The 23,815-nt window shown below is 42.1% G+C and overlaps 1 protein-coding gene and 1 long non-coding RNA gene across 9 annotated transcripts in view; one reads left to right on the forward strand and one right to left on the reverse strand.

The window, feature by feature from the left end:
• Positions 1-13,667, reverse strand: part of LOC125502226 — a 50,064-nt gene extending 36,397 nt beyond the window's left edge. The window contains exons 1-2 of the long non-coding RNA XR_007280080.1: positions 13,412-13,667; positions 10,402-10,555 (exon numbers count right to left, since the gene is read on the reverse strand). This is a non-coding gene — a long non-coding RNA (uncharacterized LOC125502226). The remainder of the gene's footprint in view (positions 1-10,401; positions 10,556-13,411) is intronic.
• Positions 1-23,815, forward strand: part of LOC105687209 (small conductance calcium-activated potassium channel protein) — a 148,241-nt gene that overhangs the window by 91,294 nt on the left and 33,132 nt on the right. The window lies entirely within an intron of this gene.

A 23,815-nucleotide genomic window follows, 5' to 3' on the forward strand; every position in this document is an offset into this window, starting at 1 on the left:
TAGTTCCTTGGTAGAAAATCAAGAAATGAGACTCGTTGAAGCGGCTGTTTCCTCCTACCGAACGGCGGGTATACATGAAATAACTGTATAACTTCCACGACCGTACCGATGACTCCGTCTCGGAAATGAGTTTTCCACAGTTTTTAATTTGAAGCTATCGCACGATTCCTGCAGTGCCACATCTACGCCTCGTACAGACGTACGAGACAGTCAGAGGTAACGATAAAACCAATTTAGATGCTGTGAACTTCAAAAGTACCGAAAATTCCGGTGAATTCATTGGAAAAATACATGCTTGGTTCTAACACTACAAGAATTATGAATAACCACTCGTACAGGATGGCTTTGGATCCGATCTCTTTCCGCTCTAGTTTCACTCTGACAGCCCACAACGGGTCTAATTCGAATGTAACTTTAATCCTCTAGGATTCCATTTCTTGGGGTATTACTAAAAGTCCGTCTTCCGGCGTCAGACGATGCCGCGGAAGCCCTACTTGGCCTTAAGGCGTTCACAGCTTGTCGCTCATACATTAGCACAGTTTTTGCGAATCTTGTTTGGTTTAGAATCGATATAAAATTCTGCAAGAATTGAACTAACAATAAGATTTATATTTTGTTTTCCGTTTATCAACTGTCATATGTACGTATATGTATATGTATACGCACAGCATAGTCGTGCAAGCGGAGCTTTTTCATTGACGAACAAAGAGGGACAAATAGAAAGAAAAGTGGCAGTAAACAAGTTCGCGATAATCGTCAGGAGGATAAATAATTCATTTCCTCGAACTTTCTACTCTGAATAATCTTCATCTCCGGCGCGAGACTCCCGCTCACTACGATCGCGACCTTGCGAGATTTAGATACGACAACAATTCCCAGATCGCAAATTTTATGCGAATGTTATAACGATGGCAATAAATCGTCAGGGATTTTGCGAGCGGCTTCGAGTTCGTATTTTTCGAAAAATTCTCAGCCGCCGAATTCGACGAGCGAGGAACGGTACCAGATAAGCCACTGTCCGGATACAGAAAAATAATTTGAGAAAATTTTCCTGGCGTTTTCAGTTCTTTACCCGGACTTGTGACTACCTGAAAATTTCAATTTCAATATTTCTACCGCGCTCGAGATACACCATCGCGTATTCGCTACGAGTAGCAATAAACTCGGTTGGATCCCAGCTTTCCCCAAAATAGAAACACTTTCGTTTGCTTTACACGGTAACTCCGGGAAAACGTACTCCACCGTCTGTTTTTACCGTGCGTAAAAGTTTGCAGAGCTCTAAGCTCGTAAGCCTGTGGAACGAGAGCTTGATATTCTGGTCGAAGGTTATTCCATTCATTAATTTGGCCAGAGATTCGAATTGATACTTTACAGTTAAGTCTCTCGTGGGACTCTGAAAACAAGTATGCGAACATTGATTCCAAAAATAAATCTCAACGAACTTTCAGCGATCATCAATCAAGGAATATTTTTCGATGATCATTTTGTTGTTCGGTATTCCGTTCTTTTCGGGCTCCGATGATGAGAATAATAATAGCCGGAAGTATTACGAAGCTTTTTGTCCGTGACTGGAAAGCTAATTCGGTGAGGAGCTTTATTGACGCAGAAACGTGATTTGGCATCGTGCCGACCGTGGTTATGCAGTTTCTCATCTGCGTCTCGATCGTTAGGAGTTCGTCAATTGTCCATTTTACGAGGTGACGATTAATACACTCGGTACTTTGTAAGCCAGGAGCGTTATAGTTCGTAATACCTTGTGTACGGCTATTAAAAATGGAGGTGCCTTCGTGAAATATTAAATACGAAAAACATGAAATATGCAAAAGGAGAAAGAAGAAAGTCAACGAAGTTGTTCTTCGTTGGCAAACGGACGAGAGCGAGAATTTCACCCTGCCAATATATGCAGCCAGTTTCAAAGTACTTCCGGAATTCCGTTTTTCAGAAACATAGTTCGCGAATGACCCTTCGAAGGATGTTCCTCTAAAGGGATTCGAGAGTTTGTCACGGTTACGTGTCGCGAAATACGAAGTGTAGACGATGCGAAATTTCTCTGAAATTCGATGATCGACACGACCTTTTATTCGGTGAATAAAAGAGAAATAAAGCTCGAGTCGTTCTCGCATCGAGTTTTCATGTTGCCCTCAGAAGCTCGGTGGTTGATATCATCCCACTGATATCCAATTATGCAGTTAATAGACCCGTACGAAGTTGCGTAAACGTGATCTAGGAACAGCGAACTGGAGCCTTTGACGGTTTAGTTGGCGCCGGCTAATCGGAAGGTTGAGATTAGGAAAGTATCGCGGGGTACGAAGGTCCCTAATTACAGCGTCCAATCTACCCTGTTGAGAACTATGATTAGACCTGGAGAACGGTACCCTTCGAAGCTCGAGAATTACAAAACGTAAAATTTGCTGACGTTCGACTTTAGAACTAGGAGATGAGAAGCTATGTTGCCAAGAACAAGTGTATCGTCAGCAGCGTGTCTAGGGTCGGAGGGCTGTTGTGTAACGGACGCTATACGTTGACACACCGTTAACAGCTGTCGGGGTAAACTTTGCACGGTTAATTAACGCTCGACCTCTACGATTTCTGTTTACTCGGTGCAACACCGTTCGCTAAATATAATGGCACGCTGCGATCGCGCTATAACTCATCTCCGAATCTGTTACGTAGCATTCCTTCGCCGAATAACGGAGCGAACTATCGGACCGCCAGATTGCACCAAAGAATTCACCAAATTCACCCGAGCTATAATCCATATTACATCTATCCATTCCGAACGTGTACGGTAGATCGAGTACGATGCAATCGACGTTTTGGTATGGTTCCAAAAATTTTCGGCAACTATACACTCGAGTTATCCAGCAAATCTGAGATTCGGAGTCGAGAGTTCGTACAGCGAAAAGAAGGGCGGACCCAACCCTTGTACGTTCCGAGGCGACCCAAGTTTCCAAGTCTCGCGGCGGGTGACACACCGCTCGAATCATTCGACGCGGTGTCGCGGTCGCCCTGTTATTGTTCCTCGTATCCCAACTCCAACCCGCAGGCCTTTCCGGGCTCGCCCTGGTAACGTAGTGACGGGAATACCTCGGTGAACGAGCCAACTTTTCTGCTCATTCTCGCTGCGGCTAGACGCGTACAAAATGTCTTGACAAATAACTCCCTGACGTTCCACGGTAATTAGAAAATATCAACCGAACATGGGATTCTGCGAAGGTTCCGCATCCTCGGGTAGTTTTATCGCCGCACATTCCATCCCGCGTGTTCGGGTGTAAGACGTGTTATTTTGATTTCTTAAAGAAATTATATCGTCTATTTTTTCTTAGACGAGCGGAGGACTTCTCTCTCGGTGTAATTTTTACGACTTGAATTACCACGATTTACTTTCAACGTCGGAGTGGTGATGCGGAAAGATAGGAGCTATCTTTTAAGTTCCTTGTTTGTATTGCTCAAGGTCATTTTCTCGCCGAGTGAGTTTCAATTGCTATTCTGTTATAGGTACGATATAATTCCGGTGAATCGTGAAATTTGTATCATCAAGCATTGCGCTGCTTATCGGAAAACCGTGCGCTCGGTAGATCCTTGCAATAAACAAATAGACAGCCCACAGTGGAAAGAGAGGATTTCTGAAAAGCGATAAATAACGCGAGTCACGTCGTCTACGTGACAATATGCTCTGAAAATGATCAAGCTTATTCATTATTTCATAACATATTTTCCACCCCCCCCCCCCCCCCCCCCCAGGCTCAATCCCGTCGAGCATCGATTAATTTTAAATAACACGTTCGTTCGGATCAAGTTACGCTACGAGTGTATACGTGTCATGTGAATATTTCTTTCTCCACGATTTCTGCCTTATGATTGTTTATTTATTTTTTATTTCGCAGTATTTCCAGAAATTTAAGGAAGGGCGGTGTCGAAACGTAACCGTTACACGACAGGGTTGAAAAAAAAAAAATGAAATGGAAATGAAAAAGAATTATAACTGGATTATGAAAATGGCCAGACATTTCTTAGCATTTAAAAACTTACGGGGCAGTTTTTTCTCGTGAAAATTGCTCGAGTAGGGGTTCGTCTGCATACGCGTACGTTTAATTTAATCTCGAAGTGGCTGTCGAGCGCCCTCTCGGCTCTTTTCAAAGGTGCTTTCATTCCACGAAATGCCCGTCTGCGCTTCGTTTGCAGCAAATTACACTCGATGTTTGCTTAATAAGCCAGCGAAAATATCCGCTGACGTACGTTGATGAACGTCAAGTTTCCAATCGAAATTTGACAAAAATAATGTAGCCCCCTCAATTACACGATCGCTCGTTTAAAGGACACTAAACTCATGATATATATGTGGATATATTCTTGAACAAACTAGACGCAGAGGAGGATCGCGCCGAACTCGTTGGTAGCCGCAGCTTTCCTTGCTTCATATTCGTTACGGCTATTATCCCGAACCCGAAGAGCTACGCTGCAGACCATTTGTTACCATGTAATTCGTTTGTTCGGCACTTTGGCATTCTTTATTGTATAGGGTCACGTAACACTCGCGAGAGGAATTTGTTAGAGTAGAGTAGTTGCCAAGATCACGATTGTTGCTATTAACGACCCGCGCAGTTTATTGCCAGTATTACGACGATAGATTCCTTATTTCAGACTTTTGACATTTTCAAGATCGCCGGATTATCGCATAAATTACGCAGAAAGCGGATATTGCGTATAATGTATACATATATGCAGATACGAGGGAAATGATGAGTATTTTGAAATATTTCTGTTTGCGATATTGATGTTTGGGATCGGGTTTTGCACTACAAAAGTACTTTACTGGATTTCTAGCCAATAATCTCAATGAGATAAGAGGTTGACGCAGAAAGGGGACGATATATGTGTACCTACGTTTATGAAATATAAAAAAGGAAGGTACGAAGGATCCATTTAGGGATCGTGAAAGATGTTTACTCTATAGCCTACCCGGAAGGTCTCTCGACGGGGTCTAGCGTATTTGCAAAATTCACCGGGAGGCGGGTATAGCGCTTATGGCTCGAAGATGAACCTGGCGATTCCACGCGACCCCTTACGCCCTGAAGATTTCCAGAAATGCGTTTCGCACCGTTGGGGAAATTCATAAAAGATTCCAAAACTTCCAGCCACCAGACGGTGGTTGAGGTCTGTATCGCTCAACTTCCAGGAATTTCAATGTCGAGAAAGAATCAATAGAAGGGCTTCACATGCGGAGAGAAGACGAAGGAAAGCAAAGTTTTGAATACCTAGACGCGGCACATCCGTAAAAAAAATTACAATTTCCTTACACGATCGTGTCTCTGCTTATTAAACTTATGGGGTGGGTACGTAAAAATAATCCAGCCAATCAGAGTCGAAGAATCTTGCGACAAAGCAGCACTTCGCTACCTTGGGCAGAAAATAAAATTCAATAAAGTTTTCAAGCCAATAATTATTAAGCTATTGAATTATTTCTCAGTAGTCATAGAAGGGATCGTTCCTCTCAGCTTCGATCGGTCATATTGTGATTGATTAACTTTATTTTCAATTTTATTTTCATTTTCCTATCAGACAAGTCGAAGGACTTGCATCTTTTACAGTCTAAACGGAATGAAAAGCAATCGAAGTAGGTCGCAATTCCGGACATGATGATTCCGGAAGAATTTCAACTGTGGCCATGCAACTGGGCGTAAGTGTTTGTTTGTTTTTTTTTTTTCCCCTTTGTTCATTTTTTCAATGGTCGATTTTCGTCTCACTACGTATTACGGATTTGAGAGCCTCTGCACTCGCGGTGAGGCAATGAATTGAAACCGCAAGCGAGTTCATTTAAGGAAGGAAAAGCCGCTAACTTTTTATTTCCTGTTTCAGTCCAGAGATTGTTTCGAAACTGCAATTAGTGTTTTAAGAGTTCACAGCTATCTGGCATCTATCCAAGATAAGAGACAAATTTCTCGGAAATTGTTCGTCTCCAGTGCGTTAATTCTGTCGTAGTTACCCTGGCGCCGCATCTTGTCAGGTCGGTTGACGAGGGAACGTTTTATCATTTTCAAAAATACTATTATTTCAACACCGACAAAACTACAGCGGTAATTGCTCCACTTGAATTCGTTGACTCTTTTCAGGAGAGATAAGAAAAAATAAAACATACACTTCGGCAAATCCTTCGTTCTCTGAGCCATGTGAGCCCGCATATCCCTTACCAATAATCCCCACTCTTCCATTATAGAGTTTATATTCATTATATTTCAGTGGAAAAGGATGTACCTTGTATGAAAAAAAAAATGGAAATAAAAATTTCTTGGACAAAGCGATGAATCATTTTGATTGTTACCGATTATCTTACTTCATTGGAACGATGCACAACTATTCATTCCACGTTTTATCGATACAGATGTGCGCATTCCATAAGCTAGTTGTTTATTCGATAGGGTCAATTTTTCCAGAACGAGGACAAAAGTACAGTTCTAGAAGATCGAATAAATTTTCTGTTCATCTCCCTTTTTTTCCCTTCACATGCCTTTACTAATATGCTCGCTTTGAAGTCAACACCGACCACAGCCGTTTCCCTTTGATATTAATCAGCGCGCAGCCCTTAGCTTGGAATTTTTCAGTTCGTAACTGGGTAGAATTTTGAAGTGAAGAGAAGCTGGTAGATTTTTGTACTGACTCTCGGAGAGTTAAGGCAAATGAAAACTCGAGTATTTTTAATTATTTTATTTAGCGGAGGATTTTCTCGTTCCGTTTGTCCGCGCCAAATTTCGACCTGAGCTTTCGAGAATGACTACTTCTGTTGTCCAAAGTTTCAAAAAATTCTCTATGAGCTAATATAAAATGTATTTGACATTTCAACATGGCGAACAAGAATATTGAACCCGGACAGTTGTACCAATTTTGAGTAAATTGCGAGAAACCATTGAAAATAGGTAACTAAAATGGAACTCACTGCGTGGGTCATTCGAAGACAAAAGAGTTTGATAAAAACGAAGAACAGTTTAAATTCAATAGAGGTCGTTTCCTGCCTTTCATTTAAAAGCATTTCTTCACGATTTTTGATAAATGCATCGATTATCAAGATCATCAGATTCCAAACTTCGATTTAGCGAATTGAATAAAACATTTTTCGTAACTAGAACCGCAGTTTTTCGCAATTTTTGGCTATTCTTAGCGGTTTTTCACAGTTTTCTCAAAGTTGTGAAAGTTTATGGGCTAAATAGACTTCAGATTCGGATTCAGCACGTCAAAATAAATACCGGTAGGTTGGTTCGGTCAAATGTACAGACCACTGTGTTGTTTTTTTTTTTTTTTTGTTTTCTTTGTGTGCCGATGTAATTTATGGCTGCGAAAAATCATTAGATTCTGTGAACCGATCGCTAAAAGATATGCGGTGATCCCGATGCACGGTGGTAGCTAAATATGGATAGTTTTTGTGTCGCGGGTTGTGGCAATGTAAGTATCGTTTCGTGATATCGTTCAATCAGAAAGTTTTGCTTCTCAGTTTAGAATGCGAGTCTATAAATCACGGCATGTAGTATATAGGTATAGCTGCGTTTTATTCATTTCGCATTCGATTCTATCTTACCCTTCCGTTATTTCGTAAGTGTATATACACAAGAGAATTTATACTCGCGGACTCTACGTTTCTAAAAAGCACTCGACAGACTCGAGTTTTCCTATGCGATGTATGACTGGCGCTTAAGGAACCGAGGTATAAGAGCTTCGCGTATTCCGAAGACGAATTCTTCCGCACTCTGATATTGCACATATCCGGATGCTCGAATCTCGGAATTCATAATGCCCAGATTATCTTCGTATCGAATACAGTTTTCCACTCGTAGTGCTGGTCGTTCGATCTTGCGATTTTTTTCGCGCAAAAATTCTTCCCTCGGAATCACGTTCGAACGTGAATCGCGGCAACGTACTCCATTCGAATGGTCGTGCGTAGCCGGTACATATAACATACTTTAGAAAATCCGTAGAAGATTTAGCTGTTCTATATGCATCTTGTGGCACGTGCATGGTGTACGGGGTTCGGTCGACCTTGACCCATCACCCGGAGGTCGGAGCGTCTGCAGGGTATCCAGGCGCGCCCTTGGCAACAACCCCATCGGAGTAGAGTCGCGAAGCTCGAGGGACGTGCGGAACAATTGACGAACGTGTTGCGCGATTTTCTAACGTGAGCCACGTACGTGTGTATTACACGCGCAATATATGTAGGTACCTCCGAAGGTAGTACCGTGTCACACCGGCGAATTTCCGCCCTTGCAGATTGCCATTTCACCGTCCACGCCGGGGATTCGTTGCAGTTCCCGAAGAATAAAGCCCGACGCTTGATGCGGGGCTAGCGTCGAGTCGGCGGGGTTCGTCGCGAATATTACGAAATTCGTTTATTTTTAGATGAAATTACGTTCGTCATATAACTCCGTACGTGCGTGATGTACGAGCGGAAACTCTTCCACCTCTGTATCTGCCTGCCATGGGTCGTCGCTTCTGGAAAGGAGTCGTGATAATCGATATGTCGTACACGAGAAACGGGCGAGGAAAAAAAAATTTGGTAGAACCTTCTACCGTGTCATCGTACTCCGCGAAGCTCTATTGTTAAGTTTGTACCACGCACACAAGGATACGGTGTATGAAAGCTTTCTATGGACGTCACGGACGTGACTCGAGATCGTTTCATTCTTGTTTCTCAACTTGCGTACATATTTTCTTGCGAATCCCGTAATGTCGATGGGGTTCTTCCGGATTGAAATGAGTCGCCGAATCTCGGTCATAAATGCACGTATATATGAAACCTCCATTTTGATGTGCATATCTTCACGAATCTACTATATACCTAGATACCCACCCGTACACTTGGTATATACGTACATATTTGTACGATACATTTGCCTGTACGTATGCGTATAATACATATTTATGTGAAAGCGACTGCACTTATGTATATCTCGCCGTACTTTTTCATTCCTTTACCAACGTCGTGACTGCAGCAGTAGAATCGCTAAGAATTACTGTCATTGCCACTAATGAATGCGTGGTCATGCGAACGTGTGAAAACGTGCGCGTCTATGCAACTCGGAGCTTTCTAACGCCGCGACGTTATGATTATTTCTATTTATTTGTTCGTTGATTTTTTTTTGTTCTTACAATTGAGTTATTCGGCGAGAATTCGGCGAGAAATTCGGGCAGCTGTAAATTTCGACGGTATAACGGTGAAAGTCGATACATAAACGCGACTTCGCTACGACCTTCAGAACCGCGTATTAATCACCCGAATATTTGCCTCATGGATTTTGGCTGGACCGTCGATGCTGATTGATGCGTTGAGTTTTTTTCACTGACCGTACAGAGGGAGATGCTCCACATTTTTATTCAAGTGGATAAGATTGCGTGATTTATCACGCTGTTATTAGACGTCAAGGTGCAGATGGCTATCCAATTGAATCCTGTCAATTAATAGATCATCAGCTAACCCATATAAATGATAGAGTGATACTCTTAATTGTTATCGATATCTTATAACTATTGTTCTATCTACGATTCATGATCTATACCTCTTGCCCATGTAGTCTTGCCGAACAAGATGGATTGGAGTCATCGGTGCGAAGTTCTAAGCAAATATTTTCGTATTTTCGTATGCACCATCAGAAATGTAAAAAACTACTAGGCCGTGGTCCCTGCAGGACCAAAAAATGTGCGACGGGGGTTTTTCAGCGAGGATAGAAAGAGGGAGAAAAGATCCGGGGAAACGAGGGTGAAGGAAAAAAAATGAGCAAAAAAACGGTCAGAAAAAAGGAAAGGCAAGAATGCCCTGAATTCTTGATCACATCCCTCAGGAACAAGGAATATATCAACCGTTCCAATTTAAAGTCCTTCCGTTAAATGCATAATGCGGTCCCACCGCGTCGATCCGTGAAACTTCCGGGACTCAAAATCTCCAAAAATCTGAACTTGAATTTATCAACTTTGGACGCGTTTTCATATCAATATATATACCTACATGCCATTTCCTATAGTATTACGCGGCGCTTAAGGAGGCAGTGACAGAAACCAATGGCGCGGAATTTTTTCGCCCTTGGAATAAAACTGTTAATATTTATGGGTGTTGTTCCCGCTTCTCTCATCCTATGCTTCGAATTCGTAGACTATAGAGCACCGTGCGCGTTCATCCAATCTCATTTTTTCATCTCAAACCTTGGATTCTCCCATCCCAGAATTGGACCTATGACGGTGGCCCTCCGCATACACGGTCCCCTTCTGAACTTCTGAACTCACGAGGAAATTCATTTTACACTGGAAATTTCCTCGGCGTCCTTCAAGCTCGCTCTCGACCTACTCTTTTTCGCCTTTCGCACTTTATAAATGTCTCTGACAATTTCAAAATTTCACCATCCAATCCCACGCCGTACCTACCTTCCCTCGTGCTTTTGTTCCCCGTTCCCCGTCATGGTTTGATCTTTCTCGCAACTCTTTTTCCCAGCCCCTCACAACGTTGCTGAATAACTTGACGGCTCTTAACTGTTTCCAACATAATTTTTTCCCTCTTCGTCCCTTCGTCGTTGCTCGGCTGGAAATATAACCATATATTCAAATTACAATTTCTCTCACGGTGATCAGGAATGCACGGATATGCGGACAAAGAAATTTTCGTTGGAAAATATATTTTTTTTTTTTCATTACAGTTTTAACGGTGCAGTACGAGTGACAAAAATATCGTGTGTCCATTGTGTCACGGTCGGTCGTTCTACAACCTATTACACGGTCGTGTACCAAACGAGGCATGAAATTCCCCGTGAAATTTTATCGGAAATCTAGTTTGAACAAGCTCCGCTTCCCTCTCCCTACGCCCGCCGCGTATTCTCGCCGTACTTCGCGAGGGTGGGACGGCCGAATATTTCCCTTAAACATTTTTGAAACCGGGAAACATCCACGCCCGAAGCGTTGTTACAACCCAACGCCGGTAATTGTTAGAACTTCCGAGTACAGGGGATGTTATTGTAAAAATTCACATGATATTTCGTAATGAATCACCCGATGCAAAATATACCGATGCTTTTGAAACCCATCCCTCCTTATACATGTGCGGATTTTATATGCCAGCATTTTACGCGTATATACTATACTCGATACAATCAATTCCGCTAAACGGTGCAGATCAAATTCCCTCGTCGACGCCCGTCACAGCTCCTCCGTACAATCCATCGTACCTACTCGATAAAATTTGGTCGCCTCGAAATTTTCGCTCGACTCCCCGTCGACGTCGTCCACTCGCTGGAAATAACGCTAAACCTCGTTCAATGGGATAATGTTACGCACGGAATTATCGTACACCTGTAGAATACCGCGAAGCCTGCGATGGAAATAATAAAAAAAAAAAAAAAACACCCCACTCCTGTATAAAAAAGATCAGCATCCTACCGCGAAAACAATCACGGTGGTGAGGGTACACGCGAAATAATATTTGCAACGTTTTGGAATATCCGAAGGAAATTTTCTATGTACCGAAACGCAATGAAAATTGTCGGATGGTGAGAAAACGAGCTACGATCGGTCTTCTCTCTCGATTCCTTTTCTTTTTCATAAGAAACGCACTCAACTTTCAAAATATGAAAAGTGTTTTGGCATAGATTTTTATTTATCGACATGTTTTATGTTATAGAAATCGTAAAATATAGAATTACTTCTCTACGTGTTCTGAATTTCAACTGCTATACGTTTACACGGCCACTTGTATTTACGAAATTTTCATTTCTATAGGTTCTCTGTGCGAGTTATAGAGTTCGTTAAAGCGTACAGTCAGCACTCTACTCGGAATACTTACGATTCGGCAGTGTCGCGTGATACGCTTTCGAACACACCGTACATAAATTTTCCCGATTAGCCACGTACTCGACATGGTCCACTGACTGCTGCAACGGGTGACGATCGTTACTTTTGTTACACGTACAACGTACGAAAAAGAAATTCTCAACTCCGCCCTCGATCCCGTAGAAAATGCGGCCCAATTTTATTCTTTTGGGTCGCGAAATGTTGGTAGCTACATCGTCGACCTTTTGACCCTTTCCTTGACAGGACCCCACCTTTCAGCCCGAGATCGTTTCGGATATCAAACGGCTCCCGTATGAATAATCGAAAACGGAAAGTAAAAAAAGAAGAAGAAGAAGAGAAAAGCAGCAGAAAAGGAAGAAAAAGAGATTCGAAATTATCGATCTGTGTGTGTGGGTTTCTTGAAACAGGAATAGATCTCACGTCTATCGCTGCACGCATATCTTTACCGGTATGCGTACCGTGAACGAAAGATAAGATGTAATTTTCAATAAGATGTAATACGAGACGAAACTGTAAATCCTTAGTCAAATATTCGCCGTGCAGTTATACTTTGTTTTCGAAAAAGAATGATGAGGTCGAAGATTGCCGGTCGTAACTCTTTAGCGTTATGAGAGGCATAAACCCATAATATTTGATGTGATTTCTACGAGGTCTGCGCTCGGGAGTTAACAGTGGTCGTAATAGCGGGTTGAACGAGCTTTTTCCTTTCTTCGATTCTTTCAGATTATTGGCGATAAAATTTCGGTATTTCAACTCGTTAACGATATGATCGAACGAGAGCCGACGTAACGTACGATAGATTGCAACGCTGGATCTCGTCGTTATCGATTATCGTGCGGATTAAATTAAGAAAAAAGTAGAGTCGAAGCGAGTGTGCAGGTGCATCAGCGGTTCACTATTCGATTTGGTTAAAGCAATGACGGAAGAATTGCACCGGCTAACGTGCGTTCACGTATCGGTTCATCGATCGTGTGTATTCCCTATAGGAATCGGAGTGCATCGAGTTTGATGCTAATTACTCTTCTCGAAACGCCCTCCTGGCAACTGGCGCATCGTCAGAATGTGATTTGCACCTCCGGTTAGCTGATTTAGCCGGTAGCTTGACTGGCCTGGGTTAGTTAAGGCGAGGCGTGCGAGAAAATACATTTATATTTGTTCACTACTTTCTATAATGCGACGTGATCAGTTTCGATGATTATGGTTCGATTTTCGATTACGTCGGTTATTCATCCGACACAAAAATCAATCGAATCGCGCTTCTCGTACGCCACGAATCGCCTTCGCAGCTCGAACAAGCAAATCAATGCACCGGATGAAATGTAGCCACTGTTGTATAACCGGCAAATACAGCGCTCTCGGACTTGTCGGTGATACAAATATAATCTGGTGGAAAAGATCGGTCGATTGATTTTTCACGATTACACGTACCGTGAGATTTATCCGGGCCATTACATGAGAGTAAATTCTGTCGGTCAAAAAAATCAACGTATGTACAGCGAGATATTTGTACTGCTAACCGCTATTACGGCTCGCGATAATGGACGCTTTAGAAAAATCAAGTGGAAGCAAAGTAATACTCCAGATGATGAATTACCTCGTGTACAAACGTAGCGACTATCCTACCGAGTACTTCCACGCACGGAACAGCTGGAATCGTCGGTGTATGTTGAAAATGAAGTTCACCGTCGAGAGGCTCGACTGCACAAAACTCAATTGCAAGCTAACAACTTGATTTCGCCCGATTATGGTCGCATTATAACGAGGTAGGTACTTCGACAAAGTGGCTCTCGCGCGTACGCTTTGCGAGCAATCAAAGAACGCGATAATGACTCCGCACAGAGTAAATATTCACGCAATTGAACAACGGTTCTATTGAAAATTCAATTTGAATCTGACTCGGTGTTAGCTCACTCGGTGACTACGTACGATACTGTGTTCAATATGTCTATGGCGGTAGGTACTTATTCGGAGCGACGCGATCTCAACAACTTCAAGTATTTTAGTGAGCTTTAGTAAATGAAGTGGACAATGAGGAAACGATGAAATTATGTTTCATTTCGAACAGCGAGCGGAATAACTTGCGAGTCTCATCATCGGTGGAGACGCAACTCGAATGCAACACCGGAGGCAAATTAAACTATTCGTCTAATGGCTAATGGTTTCCCTGCTGCCGCAACAGCAACACTGGCAGCAATAAGTTCGCTCCTAATGAGATACGACATTCTGATATTACGTAGGAAAGGGTATCAAGAGAGTGGCATTTATTACCGCTCCCATTAGGGTCAACTGTAACGACGAAAAACTGTTAAGGAAGTAGGTAAATGCGCGTCGTATAAAATTTTACGCTTCCAAACTTTGCGAATAACTATCGGATGCCGTATCACGGCATGTGCAATCCACTGATTATACGGTGCACTTGGTAAGCTCTCCCTAGAAATTATCCGTTCGGCTGTTCAGCTAACGCCGTGATTATATATAATAATAACAATAAATGTATAAAAGTCAGTAATGTATGAATATTACGTTGTATTACCCGCGTCATCGTTATTGTCATCGCGAACGTCGTCCTATCTGAACTGAAATTCCTGTGGCTCAGAGATATCGCTATTCCCGCAGCTTGTAATCCCCGCTAAATTTTGTTCGTCGCTTCGTTCTGATCCAGATACTAAATTCAAAGTTTCACCAGCAGCGTTTAGCCCCTGTTTGAAATTCCGGAAAATTAGATAGGCTGTAAAAAAGAATCGCACACACTTTCAGACTGGCTGTACTTCGTTCGATGATGTAGAATTATTTATTTATTCTTCTCTCATCGGAAAATATTGAACTATCGGTCGAAAAATTGACAATTCCAAATCTGGATTCGGTTACACGCGCCGATGGAACCTCAATTTCAATCTCTACATTTTCGTGCTACAGTAGCTCCGGAATTCCGTATGAACGTATAAATGAAGAATTACAATTCGCAACACGATTTCTATGACGCCGGAAATCGTAGCCACTTTTTGTAAGCCGTCACGACGGCGCCTTCCCACTTTCCTCTATTTCAAAATCAATCTGCTGAGTTCATCGTCAACATTATTTCTCGTCTTTTTCCCCCCGTTTTGTTTGTTTTTTTTTTTTGCTTTCTTTTCGGCTGTTCAATTCTGCACATTCTTCGACACCCAGATGGAAATAGAGAACTAATCGCGTTTCAACGTCCTCGTGGCAAATATTTGTCGCTGCAAGCTGGCAATCAACGTTCGATTCATACCGGTCGATTTGTTGAAGAGAACTTTTTACGTGGAGAGATCGAATACTTCGAAAAATCGATCCCTAAGTCATAGGGGTTTGTCGCCTTGAAAGAATAAGTAATTGCGGGTACGTTCAATAAGCAACTTCCACGACTAACTCGAGATTCCGGCAATATCATTTAGCGTTTATTGAGAGACTTCATTTTCATAGGGTCGGTAGATTCAACCTGCGAACCCATAGGATCGTAAAGATCGGCCAATTTATTATACCTAATCCAGTGGCGTTGTATAACCCGGCTCAATGACGTAAAAGATCAGACAAGTTTGATGAAAGAGACCCTGGAAAGCAGACCGAGCTTACTGAGATTATTCAAATAAGTTTAAAGAGCAACTTGATTAATTTAACTTTCCGCCCCCTTCGTTATTGTTTATCCCATATCAAAGAAACCTGGGACTTTTAACGCCGCAAGTTCGCCGATATTATAATAACGTGAGATAAATATCGGCATTCTTTTACAACTCATAAACTTTGATAAAAACGATGTAACATGTGATTCACGGAGAAAATATATCGACCGTCTTCTGCTGATCCCTCTGGTTTTGAATAGCGAACTACATATTCAGTTGGGAGGACCTTTCAGCCAGCTACCCAACTGAGCGATCTGTGTGAACTCGACAGCGTCATCAATGATTCTTGATATTATTCAGGCGCTTTTTGGACCACGTGATGTGAGGTGACGAGTAGCTTATTCGATGGCTTTATCAGAATGTCGTTAGGTGATCAGGCTCAACATCAGAAACGCGACTTTACGCTTCACAATGCGTTGCGCCGATAAAGTGTCGGTGTATTTTTCGCAAGTTGACAAATACCCGCGATCTCATCGACGTTCACACGAGTTTCCGCGCCACGGTTCGTTCCTACTGCACCTCTTGCGCTTTTTCCCGACCTCTGAAATTCGCATTGATTACTTTCACGTTGAATACTCTGGCGTGACAAGATTGCTGATGGTAATAAAAGTAATAAAAGTGAGCCGGTACAAAAATTCGTACGCATTTATCGATTGATCGTTAATCGCGATTCTCGGATATCGCGTGGGAAAACGATTTGAGGAATAGTTACAATATTAATATCCTCACGTAGACAATAATTCGTTGTCATGCTCAACGGGGCCTGACCAACTGTCCCGTGAGACTCGCAACGCGATTTGGATTCAAATCGTTGGCCATAAAATATAGACGGGAAAAGAATAAATCTTTAATGTCCCGCACGGTTTGGTGGGACCTTCGAAGACCTCGCGTGGAATTGCACATGGCCTCGAAGCAGCGCTAGCAAGGCTTCGTGAAATCTCATGAAACGGCGAATGCCAAGGAAAAATAAGAGAAAACGAAAAAATACCGAGAACGACGAGTAAAGTTTCCACGCCAAGAGGCGCGAGCCCCGAACCGATAAGAAGTTTCTACTCCTTCGCCGGTTTTCTTTCTTTATATTTTTCTATCTCACTTTCTCACGAGAAAAGATGTGTCTCGCGTGACTTTTCTTACCCATAAAGTGGAAGCGAGAGATATTATCTAGCTGATAAACTTATCTCTGACTTTTTTTATTTTTTTTTATTTTTCGTTCCCTTGCCAGATTTTCGAACGAAAAATTTCGACTTGTTTCCCTTAAATAGATCGTTGTTCACTACGGTGTTCGTTGTACTCGAATGAGATGCGACAAGAATTACGAAGAATTATAATTTTTATGTCATGGCGTAATATGCACCGGGAACGACGTCGGTGCCACCATCTGAAATCAAGCTAGCTTAATACTCGAGAGTGGAGATTATCCGACCAGAAACGACTCCGTCAATCTTATTTCGTGGGGCAACTTTGAATTTATATAAACTTAATTGAAACCTGCAGGCTGCACCGTCACAACTAGATATTAAACCTTAGCTCCAAGACTCCGATGCACTCGCCCAAGGCACCTCGACTAACTCCACTATAATAATTTGGGGTACAAGCAGGTGAAACATCCATACGGGGGCTATCGCATGTTACCCATTATCGCTTGCGGCTATAACAATGGTGTACTCCGAAAATCAATATCCGAGCATCAGACGGAATCATGTTCATGTTTACCGGAAAACCATCTGCGTGCAATGAACATCCTGACAAACAAGTTTTAAAAGCGAAATGTGCCGACGACTGCTTGCGAGAGCTTCATTGAAATTTTTACCTCATGTATCACGTGATCTAATTATTATTTCCAGAGGGATGTTTGTCGAAATCGTCATTTTACGTATATTATTCGCTGATATTTATCCTATGCCGTGTAAATATCAGTCGCCGAAGTGAAACTGGGGAACGTATAAAAGCGGAGCTTATTTCATTTCATATTTCTGTAGTGAGTAAATGAAGATAGCTGGAAATGGCTTTCGCGGGGCGCGCGTGTACCTAGAGCAAACTTACAGAATATTTTCAGACGTATGGAAAGTCAAAAAGAATCAAGGAACGGCATAGGTCTTCATTCAACGGTGATAGAAGTATCGGCAATGTGAATCCGTCGAATGACACGACGTTACAAAAGGCTCGGATAAAACTTTCGAATACAATTTCGATATAATCATAATCCACGCCATTATCTTCGGCGTTCAATGGTGAGTTATGGTTTCTTTCGGATAAAATTTTTCCCACAATTTATCTCGAAAAAAAGGGAACGCAAGCGAAAAGCCTGCGCAGTTATATCCTCGAAATTCCCAACAGATTTAAAACTAGGTCAACCTTTCGTGGCGTCTCGTATACTCGTAAGACGATATTTTTTTCCTTTCTTTTCGTTTAGTTCGTCCCTTTTTTATTTTCACTTCTTTTCATTTCTGATTAAAAAATTCCGTCCGTCTAGGGTGTACGATTTACAGTGTTCTTTAGTTATCGCCTCGAGTCTCCGGGTTTTACAAATCTAATTACGGTAACTTTTAAATCTTCACCTCCGAGTGCCATCCTTGTTAAGCTTGAATGTAATCAGGTAATCCTCATACCGATAATTCAATCGACTTTCGTATCGTTTGACACCAAATCTCGGTGCTGCAGAAAAAGCCTACGAAAATTGTAACGAAGGAAAAAAATATACAAGAAATAGAAAAGATTCAGTCAGAAATCATACCACACTTACAATTAGTTCAACTGAAAATTATTGGAATATGATAAATCATAGTGGAATTGATATTCAATACGTTGTACGAGAACTTGGTAACGTGAAGAGCGTTTTTAATCAAAACTTTTCCATTCCTGATCGAACGATAAACGTCATCCCAGTACACAAGTGAACAAGTGTATATGAACGTAAACGAGATGAAAATGAAAATGGCTAAGAACTTTATAATTGTAACTTTCGATTGGTTTATAAGAAGCCAAACCAGTTCTCGCGTCCTGCTAGGAAAGTCGAATACTTCTATAACCGTGATGTTAACAATTTATCGCAGTAAATCGAGCATTAGCGGTTGCATCGACGGTACAACGAGTAAGGCGAATGGACATCGCCGTCGAACACTTGCGAAAAGATTTTCGCTCCACGTAACGTTTCAATTTTCAGGTGACAACGTGTCGTTATTGTACAGCCTATGTTGGCGGTCCAACGAAATACGTGCAAAATACTTGAAACCAACGTTGATAACCGTGCATGCGCGTTACGCTATTCATTTATATTAATAAACTCTCCTTTTTCCTTATATCCATAGAATCTAAGCGCCGTTGAACGGACGGACACGCGATGTTTGCACGCGACGTGAAATTCGCTGCTCTAACTGGTTCGCTTTGATCATATTTACATCGCGTAAAGGGTTACGTAATATTTTTAACCGAGATTAATAAAAATAAATTGCAACCCTAACGAGGGGCGATAAACTGTGAAAGGACAAAAAAACGAAGAAGAAAGTAAACATCAAAGCAACTGGCTAAGCGATCAATTGTTACGTAAGAATTAAAAGTGCGAGCTTTAAATAATGTCTAAACTTTTTCGTCGCTCTGTGAGAAGAGCCTTGAGAAAGTGGAAGAAGAAGAAGAAAAAAAAAAACTAAGAAAAAAGTTGAGGTTAAACTTCGCAAAGTTCGGGGGAGGAAAAAGAAATGTTCTCGTTCGTTGCTGAGAAAAGATAAAAGGGCCAAAAGGAGGATGATAAGTCGAAGAAGAATGAGAACTGTAGAAATTCTCTCCGAGAATGAAATCTTTGGCGAACCTCCAAAATACGCCACAATGAGACCAATTGAGATTTACAGTTAGTACGTGAACGTCGGTAGAACTGACTTCCGGTGTTGAAATTAAGTCCGATATCCCCGGACGTTCATGCAGAGACTGCACAAATGACTGATCGGGACCTAATTACTCGAACCAATCATAGGCTCACTTGATTCTTCTTTTTTTCCCCGAGTCTCGACAGAGGCAGAAAATATGAGCTTATTTCGCGTGTGAAAATTAAGGTCGTTCGGCACCCGCCCACGCCTCGAATAGGCTTGTCATTTATTTCCACAAGGGCACTCGCAGAGATATGTAATTTCGAGAAAAGTCGAGGGTTAACGGAAGAACTTGCCAAAAGAAGCTGTCTAAAGCCTATACGAAGCCAATTTTATCCCGGTATAACTACCATCTCGGGTCTCGTGCGTTTCGAAGCTCCGCCAACCTCGTACCGGGTAGACGTCCCCACGTATTTCAAGAAAACGTCCCCTGAGTCGAATTTTCCCGCCTTAGAAACGATCGAGACCTTCGCCAGTCGACGTCAATCGAAATAGGCTACGAGATGTCGTACGAAAACATCGGATGAAAATGCGAAGAAAATCGACCCAATGCTCTCGTCATTTTTTAAGGGACCCAATGATTGCCTTAAACTCTCGAAAAAATTTGAAAATAAGATTGGAACGATCGAGGCCTTGGAGTTGAATCTTTTTTTCACCTCGCTTCACCGCACGTTCAAATTCCGAAAGATCTGCAGCGACATGAAATGTTTAATCCTACTAATTTTTTTTTTTCACAAAATTTTCCGAACACTTTTCCCGCGTGTACAACTGCGATCGTACGAATACTTAGCAAAGTAAACTCTCGCTCTTGTCCGACGTATCGCAGTAAAAGTCGCGTAAATCCACGGAGAGCGATCGTATACCGCGGGTTCCGGCGAATCGAGTAACGACAAAAAATCCCCGAGACAAAGCCCGAGCTGTTGAAACGTCGGTCATCGGTAGGGAACGCGACGAGCTACTAGGAATCGTTGAAAGTTTCAGCGAACGATATTGCGTTATAGGAATCAGCGGCATCCCGCGAAACGTGATTGGAGTGTAGGGAGCAACGTTGAGCACGAAAATTAGCCGAAACACGAAAAAGGCTAGCCGTGTGAGGAAAGAGGGAAAAGTAGAATCAGCCATCCTGGGGCCAGCTCTCGTAAAAGTCTTATTGTTGGTGCGACGGTATCATATAAAGTCGAGTTAAGCTCCGCTCTACTTGCGGCAGCAGCTTCTTTTCCTTTTGTACTTTACCACCGCATAGATCTGCTCGTAAACTGAAGCAAAAAGAATTTTTATTCAACTCAGTTCCGCCTTCCGGTACCTACTTACGAATCCCGCAATACCCGCGAAGCTGTTCTGCACGAGGAATTCAACAACCGCCATCTGCCTCTGCACTGCAACTCTGTCTAACTCATACAGTGTTTACGACTCTGTTTTACAACGGAAATTTGTGAAAAGCTATTTCTCGCGGAGATCACATTTCCACATGTATCTTTTATTTCGTTTGATTGGAGAATGGGAATTTGATAATTCAAATTAAATCTACGTACAAAATAGAAATGAAAATAGACGGTTGTTGGGAAAGTTTTATCTTTTTTTTTTTTTTTTTTTTTTTCTCCTCTCCAGGCATAAAATTTTTATACAGCGTCGAAACTGCATCCGTAAATCGTAAGTGAGAGCACGCAAATCCGCAAAAACCGTCCCGCGATTCGCGAAACTCCAACCCGGCATAAAGAAGTTATGAAATAAGTCAGGATTATACGTGAGCGAAAGGAAAAGGAAAGACTGTCGGTTGGGGTTGGTGAAATGCTGGATTTGAAATGACGATGGAATTAATTTTGGTAATGGTAGCCTGTCTTCTCGGCCTCTTAATAATACCACCTATCCCTCGAGTCAGCGTCTACTACCCCTTCGAGCAATATTTTATCTTCTTTGATCCGACGAGACAAAAAACCAAGACGGCTAAGTATATATATGCTTACAGATACACACGTACGCGTTGCAGAATATTCCTCCGAAGATTTTTCTGCATCGTTTGCCGCCTTCGAAAATCCGATAATATCGCTCTGCACATTCAGGTCGATATTTGACCAAGCATTTAGGAAAAAAACTCCAAAAAAAGGAGAAAAAATAAATAATACATCTTGGAACGATGCAAGCTCGGTTCGAAAAAAAAAAGAAAATAACTTTTATACCAAAACTAACTGTGAGGTGAGGTCTTTTTTCCGTTTGTATGTCTGGGGGGAACAGAAGAATACTTGAGGCCAAATTTACCATCGAATACAAATTTTAAAGCGTCATTCGGCTCGTTACACAACTCATTGTCAGACACGTGCCGTCGCACGTGTACCAGCTGACGACGAACAGAGCGTATGCTCCACACCACATTGTACCGTATGAGGTAAACGTTATCTCCTTTCAGTGTATTTCTAGATATTTTACGCTCCGATATGTCTTGCACAGTTTTGAGCTACCTTTATCTGCGATGCGCGACCAACCCTAAAATCCCTTCTTTATCGTATCCGCCTCTGAAATCCATCTCACCTTCAGGATATCTTCCCACGAAATCTGATTTGCCACGGGAGATCTATGTTACGGGGGGAAAGAATAAAAAACCACAAGGATTTTTGAACCGGCGAGCGTAATACAGACGAGAGCCACAAAAAGCACAAGGTATTCGAGTTACGATGTCACGGTATTTAGCAGTTCAAATTATCAACGTTTTAATCAGCAACGGCAGTACAAAAAAACAGAACAAAAAAAAAAAATGCGATGTCTTATCATGTATTGACGACCACGAAAGGGAATGAGACCTTTGAGAATGAAAGGTCTCGTCAGAACGGAGAAACGCTTTGCAATCCATCGGCAGCAGACTGAGATTTGAGAAAAAATGAAATGGTTAGCGGTGTACGTACATCAGCAACAGAGAATGCGAGCAGTCACTAGTTTTCAGTTGTGAAGTAGGATTACAAAATTTATCTGTCGACATCGGAGGCAAAGCTTTGATAAAATTCAACACAATTTCAAAGGAAAAATTAGCAGCATAATTTCATAATTCATGTGGTTTCCACAAAAGACGGAATATCATGATTCCACAAACGAAGAAGAAAGACCGACCGGGAAATGAAGAAAAAAATACAATTCACGATTTTCAATTCCTTCATTCTCCCGCAACAGCAGGCGGGGGATTAATTTACACCATGTCTAATTTCGTAAAAATTGAACCACTGTTCCCCAACAGAATTTCGAAGTTATATATATGTACATTCAACGTCGGCTATGGTTTACTTTTTCTTTTTTCTTTTTTTTTTTCTTCTTTAATCGCTGAAGTGATCTTTGTGGCGGTGGATTCACTAAGCTAACTCTGATGGTGCGTGTACTAATTTCATTTTCAACTCCCTTTGCTCCCAAAACCTGCGGCAATAGTATTTAAACTGGTGGAGGGTCCTACGCGGGCACAAATACTAACATATGTGTGTATTTACCTGCGATGGTTTCGAGTTCCATCTGACAAGACAAAATTGCCTCCAATCAACGTTTACATTGCGACGTTTACGACGCCATAGATTCCCGAACCCATCGACGCAACGTGTAAGCATTTGCATAGAACAAACCGCTACGGAATTCAATCTTTTCGTATCAATTCTCCTAGTTGACATACCTGTACCGCGTACGGCGGCATGAAAGAAAGTTGCGAGAATAACTCGATCAACTATTATATTCACGTCTCATAGCGACTACGATGAAATTGCGCGCGAGATAGCGAGTTAACACGGCAAACCGACGTAACACGTTTCAATGGCGGTTTTCCTCAGCCTTCTCCTAACCAGGGACCCTCGGGTGCCGGAATACGATATGCGCAAAGGATATTTGGCCAGACCCAAGCAGTGTTTGTGCGTTTGATGTTGCAGGCATGACTTAAGGATAAAGTACAGTCGAGAACTCGGATGCCCTTATCGAGTTTCCCGATGCTCCCGTGCCTTCTCCCTCCCCTAACTCGTCATCTCCCACAACCCCTACGCGTAATCACCCCTTTTTTGTTTCTGTCTCTCTACGTGATAACATTACAGCGTGTTGAGAGCCGGTGATAGTGCCCGGACTTTTTTCCGACCCTTTTCCCAAGATCCCGGAAAATTTTTTCGTAGGACTAGATAAACGGGCGTTCCATCATTCTCGTACACCAGTGATATTGAGATATATATATATATATATACATATACATATATACATACGTATATATACATATATATATATATACGTATGTGCAGGACATTCACACGTACATCATGTAAATTAGACGTATATATAATAAATGTCGGCCTGTTTTAGGTTCTCCAGCGCGTCCCTCGCACTCCGTGCAGAATTCTTCGCAAACGATTGTTTAGCATTTGAATGAAATAGAGGGGCGATATCACCGGTACCCGGCTATATCTCGTTGCGCTGGATTTTAGCAATCACTTCGAATCCCAAGGACTGAAAGATCGCGTATCCTCTCCGCCGACTCTGGGGATTCTTAGA

Source organism: Athalia rosae, chromosome 1, assembly GCF_917208135.1.
Source record: "Athalia rosae chromosome 1, iyAthRosa1.1, whole genome shotgun sequence".
In the NCBI taxonomy this organism is placed as follows: domain Eukaryota; kingdom Metazoa; phylum Arthropoda; class Insecta; order Hymenoptera; family Athaliidae; genus Athalia; species Athalia rosae.